The sequence below is a fragment of the Oreochromis niloticus genome, linkage group LG17 (assembly GCF_001858045.2).
Source record: "Oreochromis niloticus isolate F11D_XX linkage group LG17, O_niloticus_UMD_NMBU, whole genome shotgun sequence".
Classification (NCBI taxonomy): domain Eukaryota; kingdom Metazoa; phylum Chordata; class Actinopteri; order Cichliformes; family Cichlidae; genus Oreochromis; species Oreochromis niloticus.
Window position 1 is genome coordinate 30603154 of NC_031981.2, and position 12072 is coordinate 30615225.

Below are 12072 nucleotides of genomic sequence, written 5' to 3' on the forward strand. Positions count from 1 at the left end.
TGAAGAGCAAAGCAGAAAATAAAAATCACACTTTAACTTTCATTCGCAATATAATACTTTAACAACATCTGTCACTATGTAACTGTTTTCAACAACTTATATAAAAATTATGAAACTTGTCATTTGTTACAGCAAAGTAAATGTGCATGATTGAGAAGTGTGAAGAACAAAGTACATTTGAAGTACTTTAACCCTCCAGCAGTATACATTGCTTAATTTATATTTATATTAAAGTTGATTTACAGATTTTAATTTGAAATGCTGAATGTATTTTTAAGCCTATGCATTTACCACTATATATGGCAATATATATTTTCCTGATATAGTTTTTTTTCCACCTTTTACATTTTCTATTTCTGCACTTGCTCATGTAGAGACAAATGTTGGTGATAGTGACCTTTCTGATCCGAGGGTCACCTGTCAAACTCTACCCATAATCCACCATCCAAAGGCCAATCAGGAAAGCAAAGTCAACATTTCCCTTTAATACAAAAGATCTTACTGACTTCCCTTGTTTACTCCTCGCCTCTGTGCACGCACGCACACACACACACACACACACTCGAGCATTCACAAATGCAGACACAAGCAGACACAGGCAAACATACACAAAGAGCAGCTGTTTAAACTCTGAGACTGCATTGTGTTGAAAGGCGGCCTCGCTGCAAACATGGATAAAAAAAGGATCAGATGAAGATGTACTAACGGCAGTAAATGTCTCAAATCATCTGTTGACAATATTTTCTGTTATCCATTTACATTTACCAGAAATGTAAAGCAGCACAATAATCCCTCACCCACATCTTTACTAAAATGTTAACATACATACTAGTGAGACTGTCAACACAACAGAAACAAAAATAATTAAAGATTATAAAGATTATTCTAGATAAAATAAATTATATAAAACATAGTCCATATATATGTGCATCTACTTCTCTCTCTCTCTCTCTAACGTGTGCGTGTGTGTGTGTGTGTGTGTGTAAAAACAACAAATAAAATAAAATTAAGGTTATTAAACAGCATTATGAAACAACAACACCATAACCAGCCCTATAGCCTATGGATGAATCAATAGTCTAAATACATTTTTTGTGAAGTACAGTAAGAAAAAAAACAGATTTACTGCTGTTTGTTCTTAAAAGGTACGGAACAAAGAGCAACCAACTCCACAAGACTGTACTAACTACAGTAAAATGCCAAATTATCAAACAATAAATATATGTGAGATTTTTATGATGCTCTCAGTGCACAAAGTATATTACAAAGAAGTACATTAAAAACCTGCATACTCTCTCATTACAGCTGGATTACAACAAAAAAACCACACAACATACATCTAACGTTAAACTCAATCCTAATGACCAACACACAAATATACTGCTATACTAACTACATAATACTGTTAGTCTTTTTCTATCATGATATATTATGACCTTTATTCATATGAACTGTCTTGTGCCAGGGTGAATTCATCCAGAGGGATGGATGGATTAGGACTATTTCAAAGGTGGACATTTTTTTCAGCCTTGGAGAACCACTCCAGCTCAGCTATGTTTATTAATTTAAATGTATTGCTGACAGTAGGTTAATGAGGAGAAAGTGGCTCAGGTGGAATGAGGCCAGTAATGATACTAAGAGGCGCAGAGTGCAGTGTGGGCAGATCCAAGAGAAGTGTCTTCTTTACTTACAGCTAGCCTTACACTGTCAAAGAGGACTCCTTTGGTTGAGATCAATACACATTATTTTTCAGTTCAATTTTATGGATATTATAATAATATGTATATTACAAAATTAGAGCATTAAGTTGGTTCTTCTTTCAGCTGTCATAACAAAACAGTCACTTTTATTTTTAGACATTTACAAAAGTCAAAATAATTATTTTTATACAGTACATAAAAACAGGTGGATACTGTCGTGCTTAGTGTTATTTAAGTGCGTTAAGATGCCAAGACTACTCTCTTATGAAGAAAAGTCAGAATTAAACGAGTCATTGTTTTTTGTTTTTGTTTTTTTTGTAATGTTTGTGTGTGTGCAGTATGTGTTTTTGAGTTTGTGCTTTATCTGTCTGGTTTTATCTTTCCACCCCTCCTTTCTCTTTCTCTCTCGCAGGATTAAACATGTTTATCAATTATCACTCCATCTTGCCTCCAGCTCTCAGCACGCCACACAGCTAATTGAATCATTTAACAATCGCTACTCCTCAGGGAGTGTGTGTGCTTGTAACTGTGACTGTGTGATGTGTGTGTTTGTCGGGGGGTGAGGGAGTGGGGGGCAAAGGGGGAGTTGTTTGCAAACATGATGATGCCCTCGGGTGCTCGCAATGCACTTGTCAGATATGTTTATTAATTTTTGATGCATGCACATACACACTTAAGTACACAGATGGATCCTGGCAGTGGCTGGTTGCACCATGTGTTGGTCACGGCTGGGGGCCTCTCCTGTTGTACCACTGGCAACTGGTGTGTGTGTGTGTGTGTGTGCATGTGTGTTTGTGTGCATTGGTGTGTGTTACAAAACAATGATAGTGCTGTAGCACAACAGATGGGAAATACCCAACATTTTAAAAATCTTATATTCTACATGGAATCATTTTTATCTTGCTTAAACTGTTAATTCTGGGAACATTAGCTTAATAAAGAGAAATCAGATAGCACTTTAACTTTTTATTACGAAATCTGCTATCTTTAATCTGTGTCAGTTTATTTTAAGTCTTCTTTCATTGCTGCCACAACCAGCCAGCCATCAGGCTTGAAACTTCCCATGCTACATCAGATTTGATTTAGGGCAAAGAAAAAGAATAGCAGCAATAGTGCAAAGAAATCTAGACATAGATAAATGGCTAACTAGAGCTTTGTGGCTAACAGTGTTCCTACTGTACAAAGTAACACAATATCTTTTGAATGCCCATTTAAATTCCAGTAGTATACTATGGTCATAGCAAAACAGTAAGTTGGTTGGCAGGTAGGCTAGCTAACACTCTGTAGCGTATTGCCTAGCTGACGGCTAGCACTGGAAATTCAATTTCAAAGTCACGTGTGGGCATCTTTAGTTAGCCAACACCACAAAATACACAAACACCCTTAAATAAAATGCAACCATCCAAAACAAGAGAGCAACAGCTACCATAACGTGGAACAATAGAAGGTAGAAAAGATAGACCTACCTATCATAACATCTCCAACGTTTTCTATGGTCCTGCATTTAGCCTTGAGATGTTGCTATCATACGCTTGGTTGAAAAACAATGGATGTGAGTAGGAAAGGCGGGTCTGACTATGAAACTGTTCACTGGCTAATGATTTGTGATTGATAAGTTATAGTATGACAAAGATTTATAAAACAGGCTCAATTTTATGCAGTTTGTCCAGACATTTAATACAATTTGAGCCCCTTTGAGGACGCACTTGGTGACAGCAGGAAGGAAAAAATCCTGTTTAAGGACTTCCTCATTATAATTTGTAATCTCTAAATTGGGTACTTGGTAAGTATGTTCTGTAAAGTGAAACGATCTGAAATAAAAGTCCAACAAGTTTAATTTTTTTAATTCATTTTAATTTTTTTAATTGTTTGATTGTTTCTTTTGCACCAGCACTAGAATTACTAAGAATAAGTAACTGATTTCATGTCTAGCCAGATGGATTTCAAGTACTGAAACATGTTGCGTGTCAATTTATAGGCTGCATAGTATTATATTGAAAGTGCAGAGTCATCGAATAATGAGGATGAAACTTAAAAGGAAAATTTTTAAAACAAGCAAATATAAATAAATGAATTAATTAAATCAAACCTTTGACACCGAGTGCTTTCTGGATGTAGTTCAGCTTCCTGTGAAAATATGACTTCATGTGTCTGATGGGAGGATTCCTGGCTTGAGAGAGAAAACCTGAAGAAAGCAGGATGACATGAAAATTACGGGGCAGCAGAGGCTCAGCGAGCAAGAGGGGGGAGTACAGTCCCCCTCCCACAATCCCATCTTGTGACCGATTCGTCACCGCGACAACCATCACCCCACCTTATTCTGGGATGTCCTGTAGTTATGTTCTTCAATTATGTCTCCCTCTTTAATGTTGCGGCTGCACATCCATATTTAGTCAACCGCTGCAATTTTAGCTGCCGCGTTGAAATGCAACCGTCTAACCCTGGAATCAAAGGACAGATAGAATTTCCTCAGGCAGGGAGAGACAGAGAGATTTACATTTATTTCTATATTCTTTCAGGCTACCTCTGCAATTTGAGTCACAACAGGGAGATTTTCAGCATGCCAAGCAACTTTCAAGGAAAATGTGAGGTATGGCAATTTATCCACTGTACGTGACATATTTTATTTTTGTCTCCACTGTAGGCCCGGAGAATATGTATATATTTAAAAACGGACCGAGGGAACGAACACGACAGTGAAATCTGCTGCAACAATTATATGTAAAACGTAAAGCAAAGGTTGAAAAGGCAAAGTGTAAATGAAATCCAGCCTATTGTTGATCCTTTATCATAAGCTTTCTAGTAAAGTCATGCTTCTGCGAGGGGATCTGTGTACAGACACATTTGCAAAGAGAAAAGTGCATTTCAGTAAAGTCAGCAGAGATACCTGAAACAAGCATCTACTCTTTTGTCACTTTCAGAAAAAGCTGTAACATCTAAAAGGTTTTTCTGGGGAAAGTTGTTAACTTACCTGTATATAAGATATATATAATATGAAATTCTTAGTTTTGAACTCCAGAGGAAATGAGCTGGCGTGGATCATACATCAAGGTCATTGTACAATAGAGGCTTTCCAGGAACAATAATAAAACAACAACTAGTGTAAACTTTTCTACATGTTAAATTAAGAAATTATTATTTATTAACTTGAATACTTCACACTGTTTTCACACTAATTTTCTCAAAATACCTCAGAGAATGTTGCATGAGGCCAAAATCAGGTCCCATAATGCAAACCCCTAAAAGCAGTAAAATAATCAACTAGTATATTTATCCAATAACTTGTTTTGTTCATAAATTGTTTGCTGTTATATGTTTCTTTTTATTATTATTTTTATATTATTATTCTGAAAGATTAATTGGCAAACTCCATAAAATGATTTCCCAAATAAGGTTGCATAGGCTCTACAGAGCATTTAGGATTATTTGTTACTATTTTTGTTACTATTCTCGCAATGTGTCAAATAGTTTTACATCATCAGCTTATGTCATTGAACAAGGTGTCCTTTGGCGTCAGTGCCACAGCATACCAGTTGAGAGCATGTGCTCATGTACGGTGGGGAGCTTTGTGTTTTCCCATGTTGTTTAACTTTGCTTTTACTTGTTACTGAGTGTAATTTTCACACATAGTTTTTACCTTTTTATTGATTTGCGTTTTGGGCAACAGCACCATTTGCTTGTGGCTAAAATATGCCATGTCATGATATTAATCTACTTTTGAAAATGAATGAAATCCTAAGAGGTCCTCAAAAACCTCGATTATTGACTAATTACTGGTGAGACCCATCTTATCATTCTATTACCTGGTGTGTAACAACACCGATCTCAATGTATATCAGTGTGTCAGAAGCAGTTTTTAACATCATGGGCCCCAACCAGTCATAATAGATGCCCCTCCCTAGGTCTGCTTTGTGCCACAGAGGCTTCTTCCTATTAAACAAGAGTTTTTCAAGTGCGTGCTCAAATGGGGTATTTGGTTGTTGCGGTTTTCTTTGTGTTATTGTTAAGGTTTACCTTGCAATATAAAGAACCTTGAGGTGTCTGATTTGGCATTATTTAAATAAAACTGAATTGAACTAAATTTAATTGAAAACTATGATATATAATATATGTGCTCAAACTTTGTAGCATAAACGTTTTACACACATTGAAAATCCAGTGGACAAATCACATAATGTTCTTTTATATAAAGATAGTAATATACAAGCTAGCATTTCTAATGCCTCTATCTTTGGAGTAGTTAAGTATTTGCTTAATGATTACAGTGATTACACTCCCATTCACCATGGGAATGGGATTATATACAGTCATGGAAAAAAGAAACTTTTCACAGGGCTACTGTGAAAAAGTAAATACCCTGAGTCAGTAGGTATAAAACCACCTTTAGAAGCAATAGCTCAGAGTAATTGTTTTCTGTATGACTTTGTTAGTCTCTCATATCATTGTTGAGGAATTTTAACACACTCCTCTACTATGTTGCTTCAGTTCATTGAGATTTGTGGGCATTCATTTATGCACAGCTCTATTTTATGTCCTGTTACAGCATTTCATTCGGATTAAGGTCTGGATTTTGGGTCACTCTATCACTTTGTTTTTTGCCTTATTAGCCATTACCCAGACACATGATCTTACAATTGACTCTAGACTACTTTGGTATACAAAGGAGTTCATGGACAACTTGGAGACTGCAAAGGGCCCAAGTCCTGTTGATGCAAAATAAGCCCAAATCATCACATTGTTCCGCAAGTCTTGCTGTTGTTCAGACACAACTTTGCAAACCTAAGCAGTGCTCCCATGTTCTTTTTAGAGAGAAGAGGCTTTCTCCTGGTAACTCTTCCAAACAAGCTGTAATTTGCTTAAATGTACTGCCATGAATTTTAACTTTTAGTTCAAATGTTGGTTAGTAGAGATCCCCCGGTTGACCAGCCAGGGACCAGAAGGCCCCAACCAGTGATCACCCAGTCAGCCTGAAGTACTGATAGTACTGCAGTGTCTGACTACAAGTTGGCCCTTTTCATGCTTGTGTAACATAACAGAGTGGCAAAGGCTATTAGTCATAGCCACACATCATATGTTGTTAGCATGTGGCTGCGTCCTTCACTGTGAGTGAAATCCCCTGACGACATTAGTAAACCATGGAGGAGCAACCATGGAAAGATTAATAACATCAAACCTAATGAGATACTTAATACAACGTCACCTTGCTGAACATGCCCAGTTTGAACACGCTTCAGTATGATCAAATTTAGTGCGGTTTGTGGGAAATTGAAAAGTATTTTTGCTTAGAAGAAAAGTTCACATGTTTTTTTCTATATGCTGTCAGTGATGTTATAGAAGAAAAAACATCACTATAGGCCAAGAAAACTGCAACTGGTGCATTTCTATTGGTAAGTGAGTTGAGCAGGTACAGACTAAACCGATAATGTTACCGCTGATCATTGTTATGGCATGCATTCTAACAACAATAATAAAATAATAAAGAGCACGGCACTCAATTATATCGATAAATATGTGTATGTCTGTTTTAGATTAAAGTATTGCTCATATAGGCAAAAATGTAAAAACAGAAAACAAAACGCAAAACAAACAAAGCCCAGGTGTGTTTTACACACACACAGTGAAATCTCCCTCACCTGGAGATGGCTACAGGCCAAGACAGGTGTATAAGAAATGCGTTGTACCCCATGCAGGTGTGACAGGACAATCTATAAATCACACTGCCCTTCTAAGATTGACAAAATGGAAGAGATGAAAGAGTGGGAGTACATGGATATTACAGGCCAAGTGCCAGAAAATCCATTTATGTTACACAATGAACTTGTGTACATCTTTTTAGTCTTAACAGCTTTGATTTACTGTTTGACATATTATGTTCTCAGAAGTTGGACTGAGATTAGTCAGTTTATGTCAGAAGAGAATGACATTATTATTAAATATAATTTTCTTTTATAACAGGGGTTGTTTCACCATTGCTCCATTCTTTTCCTTAACACAACCGATTACGAAGACATATTGTATTCAAAATGTGTTATAAAGAAGCAAAATTCAAAAGTGATTGAGGTTTAAAATGTAACACAGCTCTACATAAACTTCTATGGCTGTTAGTTCATGTTGGCAATGGTTTGTTTTTATCATCAGTCCTTCATGGTTATTGTTCAGCAGAGGTGACTGACAGCCTGTTTTGTTTTTGGGGTTTTTTTTGTCTTTTTTCCAGACCTGGAGGGCATACTTTGCATAAAACGGGGAGAATGTTTCTACTTGTTTCATTACAATGCGACTGCATCACAAACCACTTTTCAAGGAACTTGGAACTTTTCATTATTTTTGATCTGCTTTTAATACAGTTAGGCTTTGTTCTTTTTGTTTGTTTGTTTTTAATCCAATCAACCAAAATCACACATTTAAGTATGATATTATGCTAGTGTGTTACATACTCACATGGATAAGTAATAGAAGGAACTGGTATAGAGTTTGCAATCTTTTTGCATTGACAAAACAGCAAAATACTACTTTCAAGGATGGGGAAGAAAAACAAAAATCCAAATCCAATCTGACAGTTGAATTATGCTCCCATAAGCAGAGTTTAAACAAATGGAAACCATATTTCATTTGTTTACATTAATAAAACTTGACTTTAACAATCATTATATTCTGGTAAGTAAAGTCATAAAAACAGTCACTCAGTGATGTAATCATATGAGTAGATCCAGTTTCTGTCTTAATTGGTAAAATTAGTAGATAATTTACTTTCATTAAAAAAAGAAAATCTACTAATGTCTACAAAATGTTTATTTTGTTATTTTTGACCATTTCTGAAAAAGAAATCCAACAAAAAGTACAGCTTTATGTTTTATGTCATGAAACTATCATTTCAAACTTCAACAATACCTTGAAAAATACAGATGCAGTCCCGATCAAAAGTTTTAGACCATTTGAAAAATGGCAAGAAATCATATTTTGCATGGTTGGAGCTTAACAAGGTTTCAAGTAGAGCTTCAACATGCAACAAGAAGAAATGGGAGTGAGACAGAACATTTTCTTGAGCATGTAATTTATTGAAAGCAACACTTAAAATGAAACACTGCATGAAGGGCATCTGCTGTCTGGAACTGTTATACATTTTTGTAAACTTCCATTGCCATCCATCACTGAAGGTTCTCAGTTGGATTTAGATCAGGGGATCACGCATGCATTGTGTACTGTAGCGTTGTCCTGTTGAAAAACCCAGTCGTTACCACACAGACGAGGGCCCTCAGTCATGAGGGATGCTCTCTGCAACATCTGGACATAGCCAGCGGCCGTTTGATGCCCCTGCACCTCCTGAAGCTCCATTGTTCCACTGAAGGAAAAAGCACCCCAGACCATTATAGCGCCCCCTCCACTGTGGCGCATAGAAAATATCTCCGGTGGGATCTGCTTGTCATGCCAGTAAACATCAGGACCATCAAGGTTACATTTTTTCTCATCAGAGAATAAAACTTTCTTCCACCTTTCAATGTCCCATGTTTGGTGCTCTCTTGCAAGTCCAACCGGTCGGCTCTGTGGTGTTCAAGGAGACGAGCCCTTTGAAGACGTTTTTTGTTTTTCAAGCCCTTCAGCCTCAGATGCCGTCTGATGGTTATGGGGCTGCAGTCGGCTCCAGTAACGGCCTTAATTTGGGTCGAGGATCATCCCATGTCTTGACAGACAGCCAACTGGACCATATGGCTCAGTGCTAGTAAGATTTTTTTGGGTCTTCCACTTGACATTTTTGTTTTATAGCCCTCAGGATTATTTAAGAAATTCCAACTAACTGTCTTACTGCGTCCCACCTGAGCAGTGATGGCGTGTTGCGAGAGACTCTGCTTATGCAGTTCACCAACCCGACCATCTTCAAAAAGGGAAGGTTTTTTTTCCTTTGCCATCAGAAGGTCCTGACAGTGTGACTACCTGACAGAAAATGACAATGAATCTGCATTTTTACACAGGTTTGGCCTTTTAAAGGCAAGTGGTCCAAAACTTTTGATCAGCTGTAAAACAGCCTGTTCCAGTTTAAGCATTGTTTTCAATAAACTGCATGCTCAATAAAACTTTTTGTCTCACTCCCATCTCTTCTTGTTGCATTTTGAAGCTCTACTTTGAACCTTGTTAACACCCAAACATGCAAAATATGATTTTTTGCCATTTTTCAAGTGGTCTTAAACTTTTGATCAGGACTGTAGGCCTATTTGATGATATTGTCAAAACTACAGGAATGTGTACGTATTCATGAGCCACTCACATATAACACAAAGCATTATGTTATTCATTGTAGGCAATTTACTGTGTAAGTCCAAACTTTACTGGAGGAATCAACACCACTGTTTTAAAATGTGCAATTCTGATGATGATGGTGAAGAGTGCTGTCTAACAATTCCAGAGTCACCCACTGATGGTCATTAGGGCTGAGATCTGTAGACTTGTGAAGGCCATAACTTGTGTTTTTAACCTCAATCCATTTGGTTCACCTTTGTGCCACAAGAGACCTCTTTTGTTTGAATATAAGTGATTCATCGTGAGCTAAAGGTCATCATGTCAAATCACACTTTCCCCAAAAGGGACATGTCAGTAGGTTTCTATTGATGAGTTGGGGTTTTTTTTGTTTTGTGGGACTAAATGGGACTAAAGAAATTGCCTTTTATGTACTATACTCCTAAGCCATTAAGCTCCCAAGGACAACCAAATTTTCATCCTGCCATTAATTTCTATTTATAAATAAATATTCTGTTTATTTGATGGGTTTAATTGTTTTGATAAGATTTTTTTCCCGTGGGTTTAAAAACAATACTTTACTCCAACTGAGATGAAACTCTGAACAAAGCCTTTCATGTTTGTTTTAGTTTAGCTGATGAAAAGACAATAATTTAACACATTTGCGACATTGTGAAAGTTTGAAAAATACACCTGACAGCTGGATGCAAAGTACAGCTAATCAAGTCCCATTTTCAACACACCTGCTGCTTGTTGCTCATCCCTTTCGGCAGTTTGTAAGTGGGCAGGTTTAGAAACTGACACTGCCGTGACTTAGTTGCCGGTAATTCTGCCCTGTGGCTGAAGTCTCCTGCCAGCTATACTGGCACTAAGCCAGTCTGCATTCAGTCAGCCTTATCTATTGTAGAAGTGCTTTGACAAAGTCTTTGGTTCTGAATCAACTTGCTGGTGAGGCCAGTTAACAAGAAAAAAAAAAAAACGTAGCCTCTTAATGTGCAGCAGCCGCAGTTATGCAGTTAACTTTAAATCAGTCCCATCCATAATATATTCATTGTCATCAGATCAAAGTAAGGGGATTAACTTGAACCACAGTGGTTACTTCAAAAGACACAGCCAGACAATTGCAACTTGTTTTTACAGATTGTGGGCAGGATATCAAAGGGTGCTATGTAAAAAAAAACATGATAAGATGTTAGAAGTGAAAACACAGAAGAAGTTAATTAATCGGTTTACCGGCATGTATGAAGGAAATGACAGTCCATATTCTCGTCCACTCTGCAGCACCTGGATGTTGAATGTCAGAGCAGTTTTACCTGGAACTGCAAACAAACCAATTATATGAGTGACGTTTATGTATCTTTGAGAACAGACTTTAAAATAACATTATGTGAAATAGAAGAGATTCCAAATACGCCTGATTAAAATTTGTCAACCTTGAATTCAAGGTTATCTTCTCAGGCCAGAGAACATCCAGAGCAGCTGCTATTTTAAGATCGCTCCAAGGAAGTCCCCATCTGACCACTTGAACTATGTGTGGTTTCACATGAAGTGATTCCCCCAGTGTCAGACTGTCAGTGGAGAGTGTGATGCTATGATTAATTTGAAGCAGAACAGTCTAAACAGTGAAAAAGTGAAAAGTGAACGTGTGTTTTCTGTTTTTTGGCTATAGAAACTCAATCACCACCTGGATCACTAACAACATTTGCCTCCTGCCTTTCATTCACTTCAGAAAAATGAAAGCCAACTTGTAAGATGTGACTAGTGTGGATGTAATTACATCTGTTTCTGTAACCCAGCTATGCAAAGCATTACTGCTCTGAAGTCAGTAGTCACATTACAGTTGTTAGGTGTACAATTATGTAGTAACTTTAAAAAGTTGTTTGATTACCTGAGGTGAGATTAAAAGCAAATCCGCCTTTTTTTTAACCTGCTCACTTATTGCAGTTGGCTAGGTTCAGTTACATGTCACTGAATTCTGGGCCTTGGTTTAATGAAGACTGCATTGTAGCATTGGATCAGTTTATTCAGCCAGCATCCTGAGTAAAACTAACAGAAAGGTGAGTTCATGTTCCACATTTGAGTCTTTCAGGTTTCACTCTGGAAAGAGAACACTCGGATATGCATGTGTGCTTCTTGGAACAAG

The 12072-nt window shown here is 37.1% G+C and overlaps 1 long non-coding RNA gene across 1 annotated transcript; it reads right to left on the reverse strand.

Annotated features, from left to right (window-relative positions):
• Positions 1-3650: 3650 nt before the first annotated feature.
• LOC112842714 (uncharacterized) lies at positions 3651-11211 on the reverse strand. Its single transcript, XR_003214692.1, has 3 exons — positions 11163-11211; positions 4015-4141; positions 3651-3885 (listed from the first exon to the last, which is right to left on the reverse strand). It is a non-coding gene; the product is annotated as an uncharacterized LOC112842714 (long non-coding RNA).
• Between the last annotated feature and the right edge of the window lie 861 nt (positions 11212-12072).